The sequence below is a fragment of the Neofelis nebulosa genome, chromosome 3, assembly GCF_028018385.1.
Source record: "Neofelis nebulosa isolate mNeoNeb1 chromosome 3, mNeoNeb1.pri, whole genome shotgun sequence".
Lineage (NCBI taxonomy): Eukaryota > Metazoa > Chordata > Mammalia > Carnivora > Felidae > Neofelis > Neofelis nebulosa.
In genome coordinates, this window is record NC_080784.1 from 199,917,339 (window position 1) to 199,937,149 (window position 19,811).

At 41.3% G+C, this 19,811-nt stretch overlaps 1 long non-coding RNA gene across 1 annotated transcript; it reads right to left on the reverse strand.

The window, feature by feature from the left end:
• Window positions 1–806: 806 nt before the first annotated feature.
• LOC131506242 (uncharacterized) lies at window positions 807–16,346 on the reverse strand. Its single transcript, XR_009258822.1, has 3 exons — window positions 16,195–16,346; window positions 2,018–2,128; window positions 807–921 (listed from the first exon to the last, which is right to left on the reverse strand). It is a non-coding gene; the product is annotated as an uncharacterized LOC131506242 (long non-coding RNA).
• Between the last annotated feature and the right edge of the window lie 3,465 nt (window positions 16,347–19,811).

Sequence of the window (19,811 nt, forward strand, 5' to 3'; positions counted from 1 at the left end):
TGGTGAGGACCACCTGGCACACAAACGCTGTGTGTGTGCACATGCGTGTAAATTAGAAGAGAGGCTACATTTCCTGCTTGAATTGATAACACAGTCTGTGTACGATGGCAGAATAACTCAGAAATGATTGGACGCGTACAGGCACCAGGAACCTGGGATGGTCATAATCAAGGAAGACCAGGAAGGTAAGGAAGGCTTCTTGGTGGTTTTAGACTTGCAATTCATGAGGCAGGTAAGATTTTAAGTTGTCTTGTCCTTACGGTTGTTCCTCAGATCTTCAGGTGCTGGAAGACTGGTAGCGTTCTCATTTTTAGACCTAGAGACCAGAAAATGCTTCATTTGTGTCTGAAATACCCCTCTGAGGTAAGGGAAAGGGAAAGTTTGGAGCCAGCCAGACCTACATTCAAATGCAAAATTAAAATTGCCTTACCCCAGTTCAAGGTCATTTGAGTCATCCAACAAGAGCTACTGGAGGCTGAGTTTAATGGGAGCAGGAAGAGAGGAGTGGCAGCTTTGAAGGTCTAGTTTAGAGATCACATCATCAGTCAGACTTGTTAACAGATTAGTATTTATTGAAAATGAGGCAAACAAAGGAGTTGTAAAATCACCCAGATTTCTGAGTATAGCTTCTGAGAGGATGGTGGTTTCACTTAGTAAAATGGGAAAAACACGGGAGCCTCACAGGGCAGAACAGAGGTCTGCACAGTGTCAGCTCAGGTGGAGCCGCCATGGCTCCTGTTAGAGCAAGGAAGTCATAGACGCTGGGTGCAAACCTTTCGCTTAGCAGGTGGGTGCCCAGAAATACTCATGGTGACGTAGCGTGACTAGAGCCACACAGCCACTGCCAGTACCCTCACTGGTCATGTCTGTTGGTTTCTACTCGTCAACGCATGCCGTGCTGATCAGCATCCTGTGGGCGTGCTTGGGCAAAGTTAAAGGTTTGAGTCATATGAATAAATGTTTATCTTTCAAATTCATTTCTTTTTGAGAAGCAAACGGCAGTAAAAATATTGGCCAGAGGATGCCTTTAAAAACTGTTCCGGGAAATTTCTAATATGCATCTTTCATGACTTATCTATCTCGTCTTTTCCTCCTTGCAAGAATTAGACATGAAACATTGAAAGACATGTGGCCAAGTAAATATTATGAAGGAACGGGGGCAGAGGGGACAGGTAATTGTATATGAATCACCTTTTTCAAAAACTGTAGGATTGTTCTTGTAGTTCAAGTCTTAATAAACATCAAGCACCAGGAAAATACAATTCAGATGTGACTTCAAAGAGTTTACAGTATCGAGAAGCTACAGAGACTCTTATATTCAAAGCTACAAAGTGCCAAACAAGACATAAATAGACAAAATCAGAAGAGGGAGAAACCATTCTCACTTAGCAATGATCCAAAGATTCGAGTACAAGATACTAAAGGTGGTTATGTACTGACAGGAAACCAACAGAAATGATTATATAATACGCATATGGATTGAGACTTAGGGCAAAATATATATATATATATATGGCTCTACAGGATAATAAATTGCTGTATAAAGTACTTAAACTAGGATAAGTTTGGTACATGATAAATAAATAATAAAACCAGAAATATATTTAGGTCAACTATACAAATGTAATATAACGATACAAAACGTGTGGCACGCATACTTCCTTCTAAACACAATTTCGCAAATTCTAGCTTGGACGATACAGAGACGTTTTGTGTGGGAGATGTGTCAGAGCTTTCTAACGTCATCACTATTGACATTTTGGGCTGGATAACTGCTATATGGAGTTGTTCTGTGCATTGTAGGATGTGTAGCAGCATCCCTGGCCCCTACTCAGCGAGAGACCAGAAGGCCCCTCCCCGGTTGCGACAACCAAATAAATCTTATCTTCAGACATTGTCAACTATCCATTAAGAAGCAAGAACTGTTGAGAATCACTGAGCTAAACCCACGAGACATGAAGGATTTGGGAGACTCCTAGAAGCTCCTAACCATAGGAGCTGGGGCACAATTCCTCACCTTTCCTGCTTTGGTCGCCTCATTTCTGCAACAGACAGGATGTGAGCAGGTGTGTCACGGGGCTACTGGGAGGAGGCAGGAAGGTGGCGAACGCAACACGAAGAACCGGGTCTAGCACAAGGGAAGGACTTAATCAGTGCTCTTCTAGTTGCTAAGGATCATTCCCGTCTCGTCTATGTGTTCGAGCAGAATCTCAAGTGCAACCCACCCCTCAGATCATGGGACAACATTAGCATTTATTTAAAGGGTCAAAGCTTCTTTCTTTCTTTCCCTTCATCATTCATTTCTTCTCATGCTTCCTCTCTCATATGGCAGAAACTCAGAATGGGGTCTCTATCATCAAATATTTTTGTGCATGTGTATGCTTTTCATTTAAATAAATTCTATTAAGTAAGAAACTTCCTTCCTTCCTTCCTTCCTTCCTTCCTTCCTTCCTTCCTTCCTTCCCCTTTCCTTTCTCCTCCCTCTCTCCCTCCTTCCTTCTCCCTCTCTCCCTCCCTCCATCTCCTCCTCTCTGTCTCTTTCTTCTTTCTTTCTTTCTTTCTTTCTTTCTTTCTTTCTTTCTTTCTTTCTTTCTTTCTTCTTTCTCTTTTCTTCCTAAGACTATGTTTTAATATTGATCCGTGGGTACTTCTATTTCAGTGGTTCCTGACCTCAAACATACATTGGGATCTTAGGAGGTCTTGTTAAAACAGTTTGCTGGGGCCCACCCCAGAATTTCTGATTCACTAGAGCTGGGATGGGAACCATGAGTTTATGTTTCTAACAAATTCCCAAGTGATGCTTACCCTGCTGGTCCCAGTACCACAGCTGGAGATCCATTGCTTTGGTCCATGGCTTCTAGCTGCTGCCTCAGTATTGTAGTCATTCATTCATCCAGTAGTGAAGGAGCTAGCTTCTCCATTTCTCTGACCCCACCAACAGTGCTGTGGTCACCATCCCTCTTATGCCTGTCCCTTCACACACAGGGTGTGACTTTCCTTAGCTCTCTACTAGGAATGGCCTTGCTGGCTCATAGGATGCTTTATTTCAGTAAGTACTGCCTGATCACTCTCCAGAATGACTGAGCCCAGCTATGCTCCCACTGTGTGCACCTCACTCGCTTTATCCCCATTTAACAGAGAAGAACTATAAATCAGGAAGTGAACTAACCTGACTCTGTCTGCTCCCATCTTTAACACAGCTAGTGAGTGAGGAGTCCTGGTGCAAGCCCGAGTCTCAGTCCACCCTGCTGGTTGCTTAAAAGATAATCTTTCAGCGGCTTTGAGTTCTGACACAGAATTTTCCACAACTCTCAAACCTCACCCTGAAGCGTGCGTATTTACACTCCCTGAACCTCATGCCAACTTTATGTTGGCAAAAAAGCCATCATTCTGTTGAGAATTTTACCAGTTAAAGAGCAAAGTCACCTGGTCTTCATGACATGCTCCCCAAGAGTTCGACTGGATCTCCCAGCCTGATCAAATTCCAGTTTTTGCATGGCATGAGAATTAATCGCTGTGACATATTCCCCATCCCTGCTCATGCAGCCTCGGACCTTTGCCTTGACCTCTAGACAGGGTGCTGTGTCTAAGGAAAGAAATGCAGACCTGATGTGATATTCCATGGATACCTATGACATGTTGGCCTGTCACTTGCATTGTGACCTTAAAAAAATTACCCTTTACTTATATATGTCCATTGGAGTTGATAAAGCATCTTCATGGCAATGGTCCCATTTGACCTTTATTGCCTCTGCTAGGCAATGCCAGGTGATGTCATATTCAAGTGGAGCATGAAGTTCCCAATAGGTGATTCTAGGTCATGTGGTTTGTAACAGATGGGGCTAAAATTCTGAGGTGGCCATGTCTTTTCCCCTCCATCGTACTCTGAAACATCTCTGGGTTTCAACTTTCTTCTTCATCAAATGAGTAGGAAGAAGAACCGGTTGGTTTTTAATCTCTAATAATTTGACAAGTGAAATCTTAATTACACCATACATAGGTTGAATTGTGTCTCCCCCAAATTCATATTCATAACCCCCCATATCTCAGAATATTTGGAAATGTGATCTTTGCAGGTGTAATTAGTTTGAATGTGGTCATAGGGGCCCACCCTACTCCAATATGACTGGTGTCCTTACAAAAAGGGGAAATTTAGGCACAAACATACACAGAATGATATGGCAGAGATCAGGGAATGGCAGATAGCCAGCAAACCACCAGAAGCTAGAACAGAGGCCTTCTCCTATAGCCCTCAGAAGGAATCAACCATGCAAACTATGCGAGAATAAACCTCTGTTGTTCTAAGCTCCCCAGTTTAGGGTACTTTGCTATGTCAGCTCTAGGAAACTGATGCACACCCCAGTACATTCACCACATCCCAACTCGTAGGCCCCTTCCTTTCAAATCTAGTTCCTACATGTTATACAGAATGTCTCTTTAGCTCCGTTGGGAGTAGTGGGGGAAATAAGGGTAGAGCTTTCTCTGTCTACATCTGGGACCCATCTGGGGGTAATCACTCCTCATCACTGAGGAGACGTACAGGTGTTTTTGCAGGTGTTGTCAAGCCAGAGACTAGAAAGAGGAGGGCACCGTCTTCTTCCCATTCCAGAGACTGTCTTGCTCACCCATCTTTACTTTGAATTCACACTACACCAAATGGAGATTAAGGCCCAACAAGTGTTCCCTAAGATGACGTAACCCCATGAATCCAGAAACTAGAGGTTGTGTGCCTGCATAAGGCATTAGAATTATATAACCTTTTTTCAGTGCCTGGGTGGCTCAGTTGGTTGGGTGTCCAGCTCTCGATTTTGGCTCAGGTCATGATCTCACGGTTCATGGGATTAAGCCCTGTGTCAGGTTCCATGCTGAGCATGGATCCTACTTGGGATTCTCCCTCTCCCTCACTCTCTCTGCCCCTCCCCTCTTTCTCTCTTAAAATAAATACATAATTTAAAAAAAAGAATTAATCTTTTCAAAAAACATCTCACCTCATGGGTCACGGTTAGTCAACCCTGGCTTAAGCAAAAAGTATCTTTAGCGAAAGGACCCATTTGCCAGCCCAATGTGCTACCAGAATCTGGAGAATTATGCCCTTTGTCTGGGTTGTTTGGCCCTTCCATTTCACAAGGGAAATGGGCTGTGAGCTCAATGACAGTGGATAAGGGACACACCCATTTGTTCTCTGTCACCCCCTGGCTGTCCTTCAGATTCCACCCATGGGCTTCTCCCTTTCTTCACCTCTTTCTCCACAGGTGTACTGTCTCCACCATCTCCCTAGAATCCAGCAACCCTCACCTCCAAAAGAATACACATTGTTTGCCTGCCAGCACCCTCTAGGGTCTTAGAATTTTTTCAGTCCCAGACAATTGTATTTGAGTGGATTTTCTCTTATCGCCCATTTCTAAGCCCCTCCTGAGGGAAAGCATGGGTTTGGGCGTGAAGTCTGCTGAGTCACCAAGAAAAGGGAAGGCTCTTCTTTCACATTTGGAAAAGAAATCGTGGGGTAACATAAGCCCTGGGCTGTATCTGCTCCTGCCGTGGGAGGTCTCCAAGCAAACTCGTCTCTACATCATTGGGGCTCTTTCTTTCCCAAAGCCCCATCTGATTAATTCTTTTATTGACCCAATATTGAGCCCCTACACCTACTGCGTACCAGCCACTGTTCTAAGCACTTAGCACGTGACAATGAACAAAACAGTAAGGTTCTCTGCTCTAGTAATGTTGGTGCCCCAGTGGGCGTGGGGACAGAAGATAAACAACAAATAGAGTAATCAAGTGAGGCATGTATTCCAGGAGGTTATTTGAACCATAAGAACAGGGAAAAGTATAGAAAGAAGAAGAGGAATGGCAAGTGTGTGTTGTAGAATTAAATAGGCTGGTTCTCTCCAAGAGGGTGACATTTGAACAAAGACTTGAAGGATGAGGTGAGGGAGTTATCCATCCAGATATCTGGCAGAAGAGCATTCTGGGAAGATAGAATAGCAGGTGCCAAGGTCAAAGATAGGACCATGGCTGGCATGTTTGGGGAGCAACGAGGAGCCCAGTGTGACCAGAGTGAAGTGAAGGCAAGGGAGAGACATCTACGTGACCTACACGAGGAATTCATATACTCAATACATAAACCTTCATATACTGCCCTTTCCTAATAAGAGGCAATTTTGTTGAAAGCATCCCTCAATCCCTTGTATCTCTGATCTGAAATGTCTCACAAAATAACCTACACTGAAATTCCTGGGCAAACTCATGTCCGCTTCCTCACACAAAAATAACCAAAGCCATACTGCATTCCCTGCTCCCTCACTCTCTCTTGGCCCCTGGAGTATTCTCAGACACTTCAGAGAGCACTAGAATTTCCGTGAACATAGATTAATGTGATATAACTGGAAGAGGCACAAGAAGTCCTACCATTTAGTGATTTCCTAACCAGCTGTTTCAGCAAATATTTATCTACTGTGGACCAGTAAGTAATATGTTGAATGGCAGACCTGATTATTATTAGCAATATTATTATTACTGTACAAGAGTCCAAAATCTGGGAATACTAAAATGAACAAGAAATAGCCCCTTGCTTGAGTTTAAAAAAAAAAAAGTGGACAGAAATGCAAAAAAAAAAAAATTCCCATAATTTTTTATAATACGATAAGACTAGCATCCGTGTGTTATTCCTCTAAACCCTCATCTCTGTTCTGAGACATGATCCTATTTGCATCCATCAAGTCATAATGAAAGAGAAACTCTGAGAGGTTAACAAGCTTCCCTGAGTTAAAACAGTAAGTGTGTGGAAAAGGTAGAATTCTTCCTCTATCCGATTCCTGAGCCTCCTAATACACTTTGCTGGCATATGATTAGAACCTGAACAACACATACACTCAAGAGCTGCAGAAAAAGAGAGAAGCAGCCATCCACTCTCCCTCTGTGGAATAACATAAAAGTCACCACAAGCTACAGAACAGTGGTGCTTTAGGTTTACGAGTGGAGAAAGGGCATTTCTGTAAAGGAAACGCACACAGAGGACATGCAAAGCGTAAGGAGTCTAGCTGAGCCACCAGGAGGTGGGGTGGGAAAGGGGGCCTGGGGCCATGTTGCAAAAGCCTAGGGATCCCCGTTTAGAAGCTTGCATTTCATACCTGGTGTCATCAAATTCCATCCTGCTGAATGTACAATTTCATTCCACCCTTTACAAAATTGGTGAATTCCTCTCCTTTTCCATTCTGTATCTCCCTATTATTTCCCCGATTGTCAGAAAGCTGATAATTTGGCACCCAGCTCTGAAAACAGACTTCCTTTGTGTAGTCAATGAGCAGTTATAAAATTCCTGATATATATATTCATATTTTTGTGCCAAACAACCTGGGGAGCCTTGGGGATAGGATAGGCACTTATCAACATTGGATGGTTGATTGGTTTGTGGTCTGGTTGGTTGGTTGGGTCAGTAGTGTACTTGGTTGATGGAATATATAAATGAATTACTATAAGCTGTCTAAATTCAGAGCCTTCCTTTTCCCTAGTGCTTAATACCATACCTCATATACAGTTGGTCTCACTAATTACTGTTTGAATGAAAGAGAAGATGAACAAGTGAATGGATATGTTTATATATGAATGAATGTATGAGCATATATATGAGTGGACAAATCGACTGCATGAACAAAATGGGTGAATGAACAAATGTGTCAATGTTCCACCTGCTCTGTCGTTCCCTACAGGGAGTAGAGACTTTTACCTGCACACACCACATTCTCTCTATAACCTCTCAGCTCCAAGACACAATCCAGAAGCAGCACCGATTGCTGGGAAGAGGGCTATGTTACTGTGTTTTCATGATTTTGTAATTAAACTTTTAAAATTTGAGATTATTATAGAATCTCATGTAGTTATAAAAAATAGAACAAAAAACTCTAGTGTGCCCATTACTCATTTTCCCCCCAGCGGTAATATCTTGCAAAAATATAGTAAATTATCACAATCGGGATATGGACATTGAAAGAGACAAGATACAGAACATTTCCATCATGGCCAGGATCCCTCATGATGCCCTTTATAGCCACACCCCCTTCCCTCTGCCTTTCCTTCCCTATATCTACACTCTTCCTTCCTCCCCTCCTAATCCCTGGTAACTATTTATCTGTTTTCCATTCATAAATTTTTTTCATTTCAGGAATCTTAAATAAATGGAATTGACTTGTTTCCCCAACGTAATTCTCTGAAGATTCATCCAAGTTGTTGTGCCTATCAATAATTTATTCCTTCTATTGCTGCATAGTATTTGATCTTAAGGATGTACCACAGATTATTTAATCATTCGTCCACTGAAGGACGTACACATTCTTTCCAGTTTTTTATTAATACTATCAAGAATAATAACCTGTATTTGTGTACACATTTTTGTGGGAGTGTAACTTTTCACTTCTCCGGGATAAATGACTGGGGCGGGGGGGGGAAGCTGTTAGACATTAGTGTTTTAAGAAATGGTGAAACTGTCTTCCAGAGAACCTGTACCCTTGTGTAAGAGTGACGCAGAGAGGTGTGGAGAAACCAGATCACTCACACATTGCCGGTGGAAATGTAAAGTGGCCCAGGCTCTCCACGCAGTCACTTTGTTGTATTTCAGCCATTCTGATAGGTTATGTATGGAAATCTCATTGAGGTTTTAATTTGCATTTTTTTCTAATAGCTAATGATGTGGAACATCTTTTCATGGGCTTATTTGCCATCTGTGTATCCTCTTCTGTGAAATGCCTCCTTGTGTCTTTAGCCCATTTTCTAATTGAATCTTTTCCTATTGAGTTTTGAGAGCTGTTTAAATAGCCTCCATATTAGTTCTTTGTCCGATACGTGGTTAGCAAATGTTTCCTCCCAGTCTGTAGTTTGTCTTTTATCCTCTTAACAGCCTATTTCAGAGAAAAAGGTTTTCATTTTGATGAAGTCCGACTCATCAATTTTCCTTCTTAGGAATTACACTTTAGGTATCAAATCTGAGAATGCTTTGCCTAACCCTTGATTCAGATTTTGCCCTATTTTTTTCCTAAAAACTTTATAGTTTTACATTTAAGTTCATGACCCATTTTGAGTTAACATTTACATAAAGGGTGAGACTTAAGTCGAGGTTTATTTTTCCTTTTTTGCCTTTGGATGTCCAATTACACCATTACCGTTTTCTGGATACACTATCTCTCTGCCATTGATTCACTTTTGCATCTTGTTGGGATGAGCACTGGGTGTTGTATGAAAACCAATCTGACAATAAATTTCATATTTAAAAAGAAATTCAGTTGGGCGTATTCGTGTGGATCTATTTCTGGATTCTCGGTTCTACTCCTTTGATCTAATGCCTATCTTCCTCCCAATCCACACAGTCTTAATTTTGGAAGCCATACAGGTCTTGCAATTGGGTAAGCTGATTCCTATATTTCTTCTTCAAAATTGTTTTGGCTATTCTCGTTCCTTTGCCTTTCCATATAAATTTGGGACAATCTTATCTATAGCTACCAAGAAAAAAATTATTGTTGGGATCTTGATAGTAATTGGGTTCAGCAAGTTCCCAGCAAAAAATACAAGCATAAAAAATTAATTATACTCCATACACTAGCAATAACATGTAGACACTGAAGTTACAATACCATTTATAATCATTAGAAACAATAAAAGCATGCTGAGGTATAAATCTAAGAAAACGTGTACAGGATGTGTATGCTGAAAGCCACAAAATATTAATGAAAAAAAAATCAAAAGTGACCCAAATAAATGTAGAGACATACTTTGTTCACGGATTGGAAGATTCAATATAGTGAAGACCTCCATCTCTTCAATTGCCTTAATACTTACAGGGCAATTCATATGATCTATTTCATATTGAGGCAATAGGGGGATTTTGCATTTTTTGAAGAATTAGTCTGTTTTATATAGGTTGTCAAATCTATGTGTGTAGAGTTGTCCACAGTATTCTCTTATTACCCTTTTGATATCTTCAGGGTCGCTAGTAATATCCCCTTTCTTTCCTGATAGTAGTAATTTCTGTCTTCTCTTTCTTTCTTTGTCAATATTTCAAAAAGTTTGTAAGTTTTTTTTGATCTTTTAAAAGAAACAGTCCTGTATTTCATTGATTTTCTCTAATGTTTTTCTGTCTTCAATTTCATTGATTCCTGTTTTTATCTTCATTATTTCCTTCTTTCTGCTTCCTCTGGGTTTATTTTGTTCTTTTGTGTTTTTTTTTTCCTAGTGTCTTAAGGTAGGAACTAGATTATTTATTTGAGATTGTATTTTCTCATATATGTACTTAGAGCTATAAATTTCCATCTGAGCATTGTTCTAGCTACATTCCACAAAATTTTGTAGACTGCACTGTCATTTTCTTTCAACTCAATGCATTTTGCTAATTTCCCTTAAGACATCCTCTCTGACTCATGAATTATTTAGAAGCATGTTGTTCAGTTTTCAAGTGTTGGGAGATTTTTCTGTTGCCTTTATTAGTGATTTCCAGTTGGTTGCACTGGGTCAGAGAACACGTGATATAAGATTTGAAGTCTTGAATTTGTTGAGGTTTATTTTATGGCCCAAAATGTAACCTATCTTGATAAATGTTTCATGGGTCCTTTAAAAAAAATTTGCATTGTGCTACCATTGGGTGCAGTGTTCTATAAATGTTGATTACAGCCTCTTAAGTGATGCTGTTGTCAAGTTCTTCTATATCCTTGTTGATTTTTTATTTGTATTTTCTATTAATTTTTGAGAGAGGGGTGCTGATGTTTTCAACTACATCTGTGGATTTGCCTATTTCTCCTTTCAGTCTTATCAATTTCTGGTTTCCATATTTTACAGCTGTTTTTTGGTGCATACACATTTAGGATTACTGTCTTCTTTCTTGGTGGGTTGGTCCTTCTATCATGTATGTTCTTTTTGTTGGATTTTTTTTTTCTGAAGTCTTCTTTATCTGACATTAATATGCTCACTCCTACTTTCTTTTGATTAATATTTGCAAATTAATTAAAATTAGATTAATACCTTTTTTCATGCCCTCACTTTCAACCTACCAGTGCTATTTTATTGGAAGTGAGTTTCTCATAGACAGCATATAGTTGTGCCATACTCATGAATGTTTATCCAATCTGTCAATATATGTCCAGATTAAATGTGAATCTGACCATTTACATTTAGTGTAATTACTTATGTTAGGGTTTAAAACTGACATTTAGTTTTTGGTTTCTGTTTGTTCCTGCTATTTGCATTTATGACTTCTTTTACCTACCTTCCTGTGGACATTTTTTTATTACATTTTGATTTATCTATAGTGTATTTGAACATAATCTTTTGAGTGGCTTTTTTGGTGGTTGCTCTTGGTACTAACATTATATCTCAAAACTGATCATGTTCTACTGGTGGTACCACTTCAAGCAAAATGTAGAAGCCCTACCTCCCATCACATCCCTCAACCCCTTCTCATTTATAATCTCATTTAAATGTCTCCTCGCATACATTTAGAGCAACACAGTGTTACAGTTTTCACTTCAATCCTCAAATAATCTGGAAGTCTCAAGAGGAAGAGGAAGTCTATTTTGTGTGTCCATATGTCAGTGTACTGTGTTTGTCCTCCCTGGTGTTCCAAGGCTCTTTTCTTTATCATTTCCTTTCTGTTTAGAGAACTTGTTGAGCCATTTGTTAGCATAAGTATGCTAGTGACAAATTCTCTCCATTTTTCTTCACCTAAGTATGTCTTAATTTCCCCTGCATTCCCAGAAGGTATGTTTACTATATATAGTATTCTGGCTCTATAGTTCTTTTTAATTTTTTTCAACATTTGAAAATGTTATGCCATTTCCTTCTGGTCTCCATGATTTCTGATGATAAATCCACTCCCATTCAAATACCGCCCCCCCCGCCAAGAGGTCAAATACTACTTCTCTCTTGCTACTTCTAAGATATTTTGTCTTTAATTTTTAGAAATTTGACTATGATGTGTCTTGGTGTGGATTTCTTTGGACTTACCTTGTTTGGGTTCACTCAGCTTCTGGAACATGTAGGTTGATGTCTTCACAAAACTGGGAATTTGTGAGTAAGTATTCCTTTAGGTATTTTTTCAACTCTGCCTTCTTTCTCCTCTTCTTGTGGGAACACTCATGACAGCAGTATTAGACTTTTTGTTATAGTCCCACAGGCCTCTGTGGCTCCCTTTGTTTGCTTATTCCAGCCCATTTTCTTCGTGCTGTTCAAATTGGATCATTTCTATTGTTGTCCTTCCAGTTCATTGATTCTTTCCTCTTCCCTTTTCCATCCTGCTTTTGAGCTCACCCATTCAGGTTCTCATTACAGCAATTGTATTTTCACTTCTAAAATTTCTATTTGGTTCTTCTTTATACTCTCTATTTCTCTGCTGAGAATTTGCATTTCTTTGCTAAGATTCTTATTTTTCATTTGTTTCAAGCATGTTCTTAATTGCCCACTGAAGCCTTTTAGTGATAACACTTTAAAATCCTTGTCAGATAACTCTGGTATCTCTGGCATCTCACTATTGGATCTATAGATTGCCTTTTTCTCAACAACCAGAACTTTCTGGTTCTTGGTATGATGAGTGATTTTAAATTCAAACTTTACAACCTGGGTATTATGTTACAGGACTCTGGATCTTATTTAAACCTTGTGTTTTCACTGGCATCCTCTGACACTACTCTGAAAAGGGAAAGGGAGGTTCTGCCTCAGTAGTCCCAGAAATAGTTTGAGCGTGGAAGTCCAGATTCCCCACGGTACCCATTGGAAGGTGCACCTTGTTACTGCTAAGTGGAGGTTGGAGTTCTCCTCCTGACTGGGCCTCACTCATACCCCCTTGTTTGGGGGCTGGGAGGTAGGAGCGCCTCATTACAACTCCCACGAGGCATCCTTTGACACACCCAATGTGTGGAAGTGTGATGACCACCTCATTACTGCCCAGTGACATTGGAAATCAAGGAACTCTACATGGTCTCTATAGACACTAGGATGGGGAAGGGGCTCATTACTGCCTGTCAGGAATGAAAGTTCCAGCTCCTTCCTCAGCCCCCTCTGACATTACTCCAGCAGGAGGTTTGGGGCCCCCTCCTTACAATCTGGGAGGATGAAAGTCTAGCTCCTCATTCAGTCTTTCTGGCTTGGGTGGGTCACAGGTTGTGTGTGTGTGTGTGTGTGTGTGTGTGTGTGTGTGTGGTTTTTGGCTCTAATAAAGTGGTTATTTTCTAGATGTTTTCTGTCTTGCTAGGCTGCCCCTTTCCTGTTCCTCTGGGTAGTGAGGTTAGGTATTTGTTGAGGCTATTCTTGTCTGTGCCTGTTAGCATTTCTGAGTCGCTGGCTTCTTCAGCTTCAAGTCTGGGACATGAAGCAAAAAGGAAAGTCAGGACTCATCATCTTGTTCCTTTTGGTGGTCTAGAGGTCCTCAGCCAGTCTATCTTCTCCTCACATTTCGGTTTCCCTATGCTTTTGTTAACATAACATCCCAAGTGTTTAGCTACACTTGGAGGAAGAACAGGTCAAAGTGCATTCCCACCATCTTCTCAGAAGGAGGAGTCTCAAGACATTTTCCAAGGTTCCTATAGAAATATTAAATTGCTCACACATTTGGCCTCAACTGAGACATTTATGTGTTTCTTAACCCATTTTCTTGACTTTACCAGAATTTCAAATCTCAGAGCAAACAAAAAGTCAGCAGGAGGGGAGGGAACAAAGTCATGGAAGTTTTCCTGAGCCAGGAGAGTGTTAATGTTGCCGCTGATAAAAAAAGAAACCTCTTGAGAATTAATTCAGATAGAAACTGCTTATTTTTTTATTTAATATTGCTGAAACCTCGATTCTGTGGCATTCACTCAGAAATCCCAATTTTAAAAATAATCTTGCATGCTCAACTTTTGGTTAGATATCATTAAAAAACTTCCCTACCTTTTCAAACAGTAGAGACTCAGGAAAGGAATTCACTTCTTCTTGATGACTCAGATCCTAATTCTAAGCTGCCAGGGCAGTTTTGCTTTCTCTCTGCCAGGCAACTGCAAGCTCTCAGTACTCTTTTCCACAGATGCCATTCCTACATCCCTAACCCGTGCTCATAATGTGCTGGGGAATTGGAAACGAGACGACCGTACCTGGCAGAATTGCGGGCAGATCAAGAGCCAAATGCTTGAGCTGAGGACACAGGGTCTCTCCTTCCATGCGGCAGGCAGGGAATTTGACTCATAGTGGGTTTGATAATAATTTTAGTGTCACTAAATAATTTAAACTTGATGCAATATTCTTAGTTATACTCTGGGTGGCTGAGATTGCCAAACAAGCAGAAGTGGAAGGAGGAGGAGGAAGAGGAGAAAAAGAAGAAGAAAGTGAAATTAAGTGTTATTTTTACAATGGTGGGTATACTGCTATCCTGTTGGAAATATATTTGTACATGTTTGGTATGAACTGGATGATATACAAGATCCATTATGGATGCTATTATTTTGAATACGTCCTACTTTGTGGAGTCAAGGTAAAGAACATTATCCACATTTTTAACCTGAGAAAGCCAGGTTGAGGAAGCTAAGTGAATTGCCTGAGGTCACACCCTTTGCAAACAAAGTAGCCAAATTAAACCCAGTTCTGCATTTATCTTTCCCAAGATGATGCTGTGGGGTGGGGGCCACACAATCTAGTTAAGCTCAGAGACAATATATCCCATGCTCCGTGTAATACGCCTCTCTACAAGAGTGCTTTTCAAACTAATGGGTGTAGGGATTCTAGTGCAGTGGGTTTCAGACAGGTGCTTGTGGTGTATATTTGTGACAAGGTCCCGGATTTTTCTGCTGCTGATGGTGCACCATCTACATTTAAATAGCAAGGATCAGGGCGCCTGGGTGGCGCAGTCGGTTAAGCGTCCGACTTCAGCCAGGTCACGATCTCGCGGTCCGTGAGTTCGAGCCCCGCGTCAGGCTCTGGGCCGATGGCTCGGAGCCTGGAGCCTGTTTCCGATTCTGTGTCTCCCTCTCTCTCTGCCCCTCCCCCGTTCATGCTCTGTCTCTCTCTGTCCCAAAAATAAATAAAAAACGTTGAAAAAAATAAATAAATAAATAAATAAATAAATAAATAAATAAATAAATAGCAAGGATCTAAAAGATCCACTTTGATAACATGTAAAGGGCAGGAATTTGGGTTTGATCTTTAATTCAAGGTATTTCAGGCAATTCATTGTTTTAGGGTGGTTTGTTTTTTTGTTTTTTTTTTTGCCTTTAAAAAATGCAACACAGTCATAAAAATTACATGGCTGCTTCATTACGGATACTGAAACTGAATAGGAATGTTGATATAAGGCAGAGAAAAAATCTTAGGGCATATAAATGAATTAAAAGGAAAATGTTTGAACATTAAAAAGAAAACTAGTCCCTTACCTATTACCAGTAGTTTTCAATATTCTTTAGCTGCATTGAGCATAATTACTAAATCAAAAGTCAGAATACATGATTTGATGATTTGACAAAAGATTAAAAAATGAAATTTTGGTAATTTGGGTGACTTTTCCATTGAGATCTGGAATATTTTACTGTTAAAGACATGGAATAAATATGAAAATAAGCCACACACACACACACACACACACACACACACACCTCACTACAAATATGTTATCTAAAATATTTTAGATTAAAAGAGAAGATCTAAGGGCCTAAGGATGTTTATATACCAACTGCTATCCTGATTTTTGAATCTGCAATTTGTGTAAGTCAAAACAATAACCCTCTCTATATGGATATGAAAAAATATATTTAGCCCTTTGAACAACGTATATCTAAGTACATTCTGGATGATTCTATCTTCCATGGCCCCGCCTCCAATTTCTCTTAAGTAACACAAAACATTCCAGTCTAACTTAAGTCTCAAGTACAATCTTGCTTTACTATTTAAAAAGTGTATTTCCAATTGAGAAAACAAAATTTCAACTTTGATTTAGAGTCTCAGCTCCTCCCCCGCCCCCAGTGGGGAGGCTGCAGTCAAGGAAGGGGCGCTGGGTGGCCTTTGTTCTTTCCCCTCCTTAGCATTTTCTCCTATCACTTCCCTCAGTGTCTGCCTGTCTAGGTTTAAAGCATGTGGAAAAAGAAGAAAAAGAGAAGATGACAGGGAAGTTCTTGTTTGCCCGATAATGGTGTGAGCTCATAGTCTAGGTTCAGCCCATGAGGTGTCCAAAAGAGGGTCAGTCTCAGAGACACCACTTACCCTTGTGCCTGCTGTTGGCCGTCTCTCCCCATAGTTCTCTGATGTCGATGATGCCCTCATTTTCCTCTGGCTTTTCATCTACCTTCTGTACCTTCTTTTTGCAGAAGGCGTTCGTCCCTCTGAACGCCATCTTGGTCATGAGCTAAAATGGCTCCACAACAACTATCTCTTACTCATGACACACCGTTGTCCAGGAAAATACTCATTGAACCATCTTTTTCACAGAGATATTCTTGAGGCCGGTTTCCGTAATGTAGTGGTTATCACGTTCGCCTTACACAGAGATATTCTTGGAGTACAGGATATCCAGCACAGCCAACTCCCCTTTCCAGCACCTCCCCTTGCCCCCAGTTCATCCGTGTCCAGCTCATCAGCTTGTCTCTTACACTTCAGATTTGTCAAAGTGGACTAAAATTCCAGAATATTCTGACCTCTACAGGGGACTTACCCAAAATTCTCTGAGCGGTCCTGCCAAAGACCACCCTCCACCAGATGTGAGGGCACCTGCCTCCTCCCTTTCCTCTTTGTGAGGTGTAAGGGTCTCACAGCTCAGCAATGTATTTTCCAAAATTTCATATTCAAAATTTTTTTCTCACTCACTGCTGCTACCCTTTTGATACCCTTATGTGGCATGACATCCAACTAGCTTTTGATCATCTACTTTGAACTTTCTGCATAGGCTCTAGTACCTCCTTTGAAACGCAATATCCATTGTCTCCTGGTGCCTCAGCCAACATTCTGTTAAATATGCTAATGGACCTCCAGAATCCCCAAGAGTGTTTCTGAAACTTCTTCCAGCTTCAAATCTTTTCGTGGGACAGATCACAGAACTGGTTTGGAGCACTTTGTGTAAATACTTCAGTAGGACACTGGCATTGGAAAGGACTTTAGAAATATCTCACTTCAATTCCTTCCTTTAGTAAAGATTATCTAGGGCTCAGAATATGTACTGATGAAGTAAAGTCACCCAGGTTCTGAGCGGGAGAGCTGGAACGAGGCCAGCTGCCCGACTGGCAGACTCCTCCATTGTGCAAGGGCCAGGAAAGGGACAGAGGTTTCAATGTTTGAAATTTTTTTAAATTGAAGGAGAATAAAAATAGCATACCTTTTTAAAGTGGAATTAAACCAGTCTTTCAAAACAAAAAAGAGTTGGTGAGAAAAATACGAGCAGTATGTGTTTCTAAGACTCTCTGTTGCAGGATCTCTGAGACAAAATCTTGTTTAATTCATTAAAAAAATCTTCTTTTCTGGATTAATATATACTTTTTACATTTCAAAGTTACCTGGCAGCCATTCTTTGGGAGAGATGTGACTCAGCAGTGTTAGACTAGAAGATCTGCTGTAAGATTAAGGACCAGAGTCAGAGAGCAATTTTTCCCCCTAAGAAAAACCAGTGGTTCTTGTGTTTGTGTTAGAAATCAGGTCCAGCACTGCATTTAAGAAGCTCAGTGCTCTCACTGCCCCTAAAGCCCACAACATCAGATCCACGAAGCAGTTGAGAGCGAGGATGCTTTAGGGTTTCAGACATAGGTTTGACCACCACCAGCTCACGGCTTTAGAGAGAGGAGAGTATGTTGCCCACAAGTTCAGAATCTATTGCATTGGTCTTATAGAATTTCCTCTTTACTAAGGGGCTAAGATCTTTACACCTTGAGCTGGAAACCACCCATGAGGCCAAGCCAGACCCTTGGGCTATAAATACCACTCACCATATACTAATGGTCAGAGACTTCAAGCCCAGAAGGAAACATCAGATGTCACATTCAAAGCAAATTGTCTCTCCTACCCAACTGTTCTATGATGCCCGCTCATCAACTCATTTACTGGGCTTTTATCCAGCAGGGAATATGTGAAAAGGACCATATAAAAGTTAATAAGACAGTCCAGGAGCTTGAAGAGATGACAAGTGTAAAGAGGGGCAGCATGCCCCTCTGTCATAGTACCTACCCTAAGTGTCCCCGGATGGTTCAAGACCAAGACGAGCACCTTGACTTTGGGGTTGAACACATCACAGCTCTGTTTCCAGGATGCAGTGACTTCACTTCCTCACTCAAGATCCTTTATCTCCAAAGCCACAGTGTCTTCAGCCATAAAACAGGGATGGGGAAGTGCCTGCCTCAAGGAGGTATTGGAAGGATGAACAATTGAGTTAATGCCTTCAAAACAGCTAGAACGGTGCTTGGCATACAATCAGTGCCCAACACGCATTATCTATTGTCATTGGAAGGACTAAGCTAGGGTGCATGTGCCAAATAAACACACAGGAAAATCTGGTGTTCTTTCACTTCTTGATGAGTATTTCTGTGGCTCACCATTTCCCCCTCTCCATTGTCATTCTGACCAGCTTCATTTTCATTCTCTTCCTGGGAAGCTGGACAGCCACCCAAGAATGAGCCAGTCTCTTATACCTGTCCATCCTGATCACTCATTGCCCTCAGACTGAGGAGCACAGAAAACCACCCGTTTTCAAGGGTTCATGCCTCTGCTTAGAAATCCAAGGGGCAGCTACTACCCAGACCCTCAATCTCTGCACTTTCCTGACTTACAATCCTCAGAGAGAGGGAGACCTGGCGTTGCTCTTTCTTGCTTATTACCTTTCAGAAATCCTCCAGTCTAGATAATACACCAAATGGTCATCGTATCAGTTTTCAGTAATGCTACCTAACAAACTCCAAACCCAAGGGCTTAATAAACATTTGGTGAGCTTGTGAGTTGGAGGGTTGGCTGGGCAGTTCTGGCCCGGTCCAGGATGCACTGATGTGACCCGGGTTCATCCCTGAATCCGTGATGCCAGCAGGAAAGTATGATGATGATTTGTTGACATCGAATGGCCCTCACAGGTCTGCAGTGTCAGCTGGGGGGGAGGGGGAGGGCAGAGCTACCAAGCCATGTGTCTCCCATCTTCTACAATCTAGGATGGTACTATTTACTTGGGTAGTTACAGCCTGAATGTCTATGTCCCTCCGCCCCAATTCATGTTGCAGCCCAAATCCCCCAGTGTGATGTTATTAGGAGGTGGGACTCCATGATTGAGACTAGTGTCCTTCTAAGAGGAGGAAGAGACACCAGACCCCTCTACCTTTGCCATGTCATGTGTCATCTGCAAGCCAGGAAGAGGGCCCTGACCAAGAACCACATTAGTCAGCACCTTGATCTCAGACTCGCCGTCTCCAGAACTGTGAGAAATAAATGCCTGTTGTTTAACATCCTCCTGCCACCCTGCCTGCCCGTCCTTGGTATTTTGTTATAGCAACCTAAGCTGACTGAGCCCGTCGGCTACTTGACAGCATTCAGAGAGAGTTGAGGAATGTCTGCAAGTTTTCTTGAGACCTAGGCTTGAAACTGGCACAATGTCACTTCCAGTACGTTCTACTGGCAGAGTGAGTCTTGACGCAGCCCAGATTCGGGCAGCAAGGAAATAGATTTTGCTACTTGATTGGAAGACCAGGGAAATTATGTTGCAAGGGCCCGGCTGAAAAAAAGGGGATGAGAATTATGGCCTCTTTTGCTATCAGTCTACCCATGTCATCAAACTCAGAAGTAGGAGTTTTAGAGTCAGAAAGATTCCAGTGTGAAATTAGCTGTGAGGTCTTGGGAAAATGACTGAATCTCCTGAA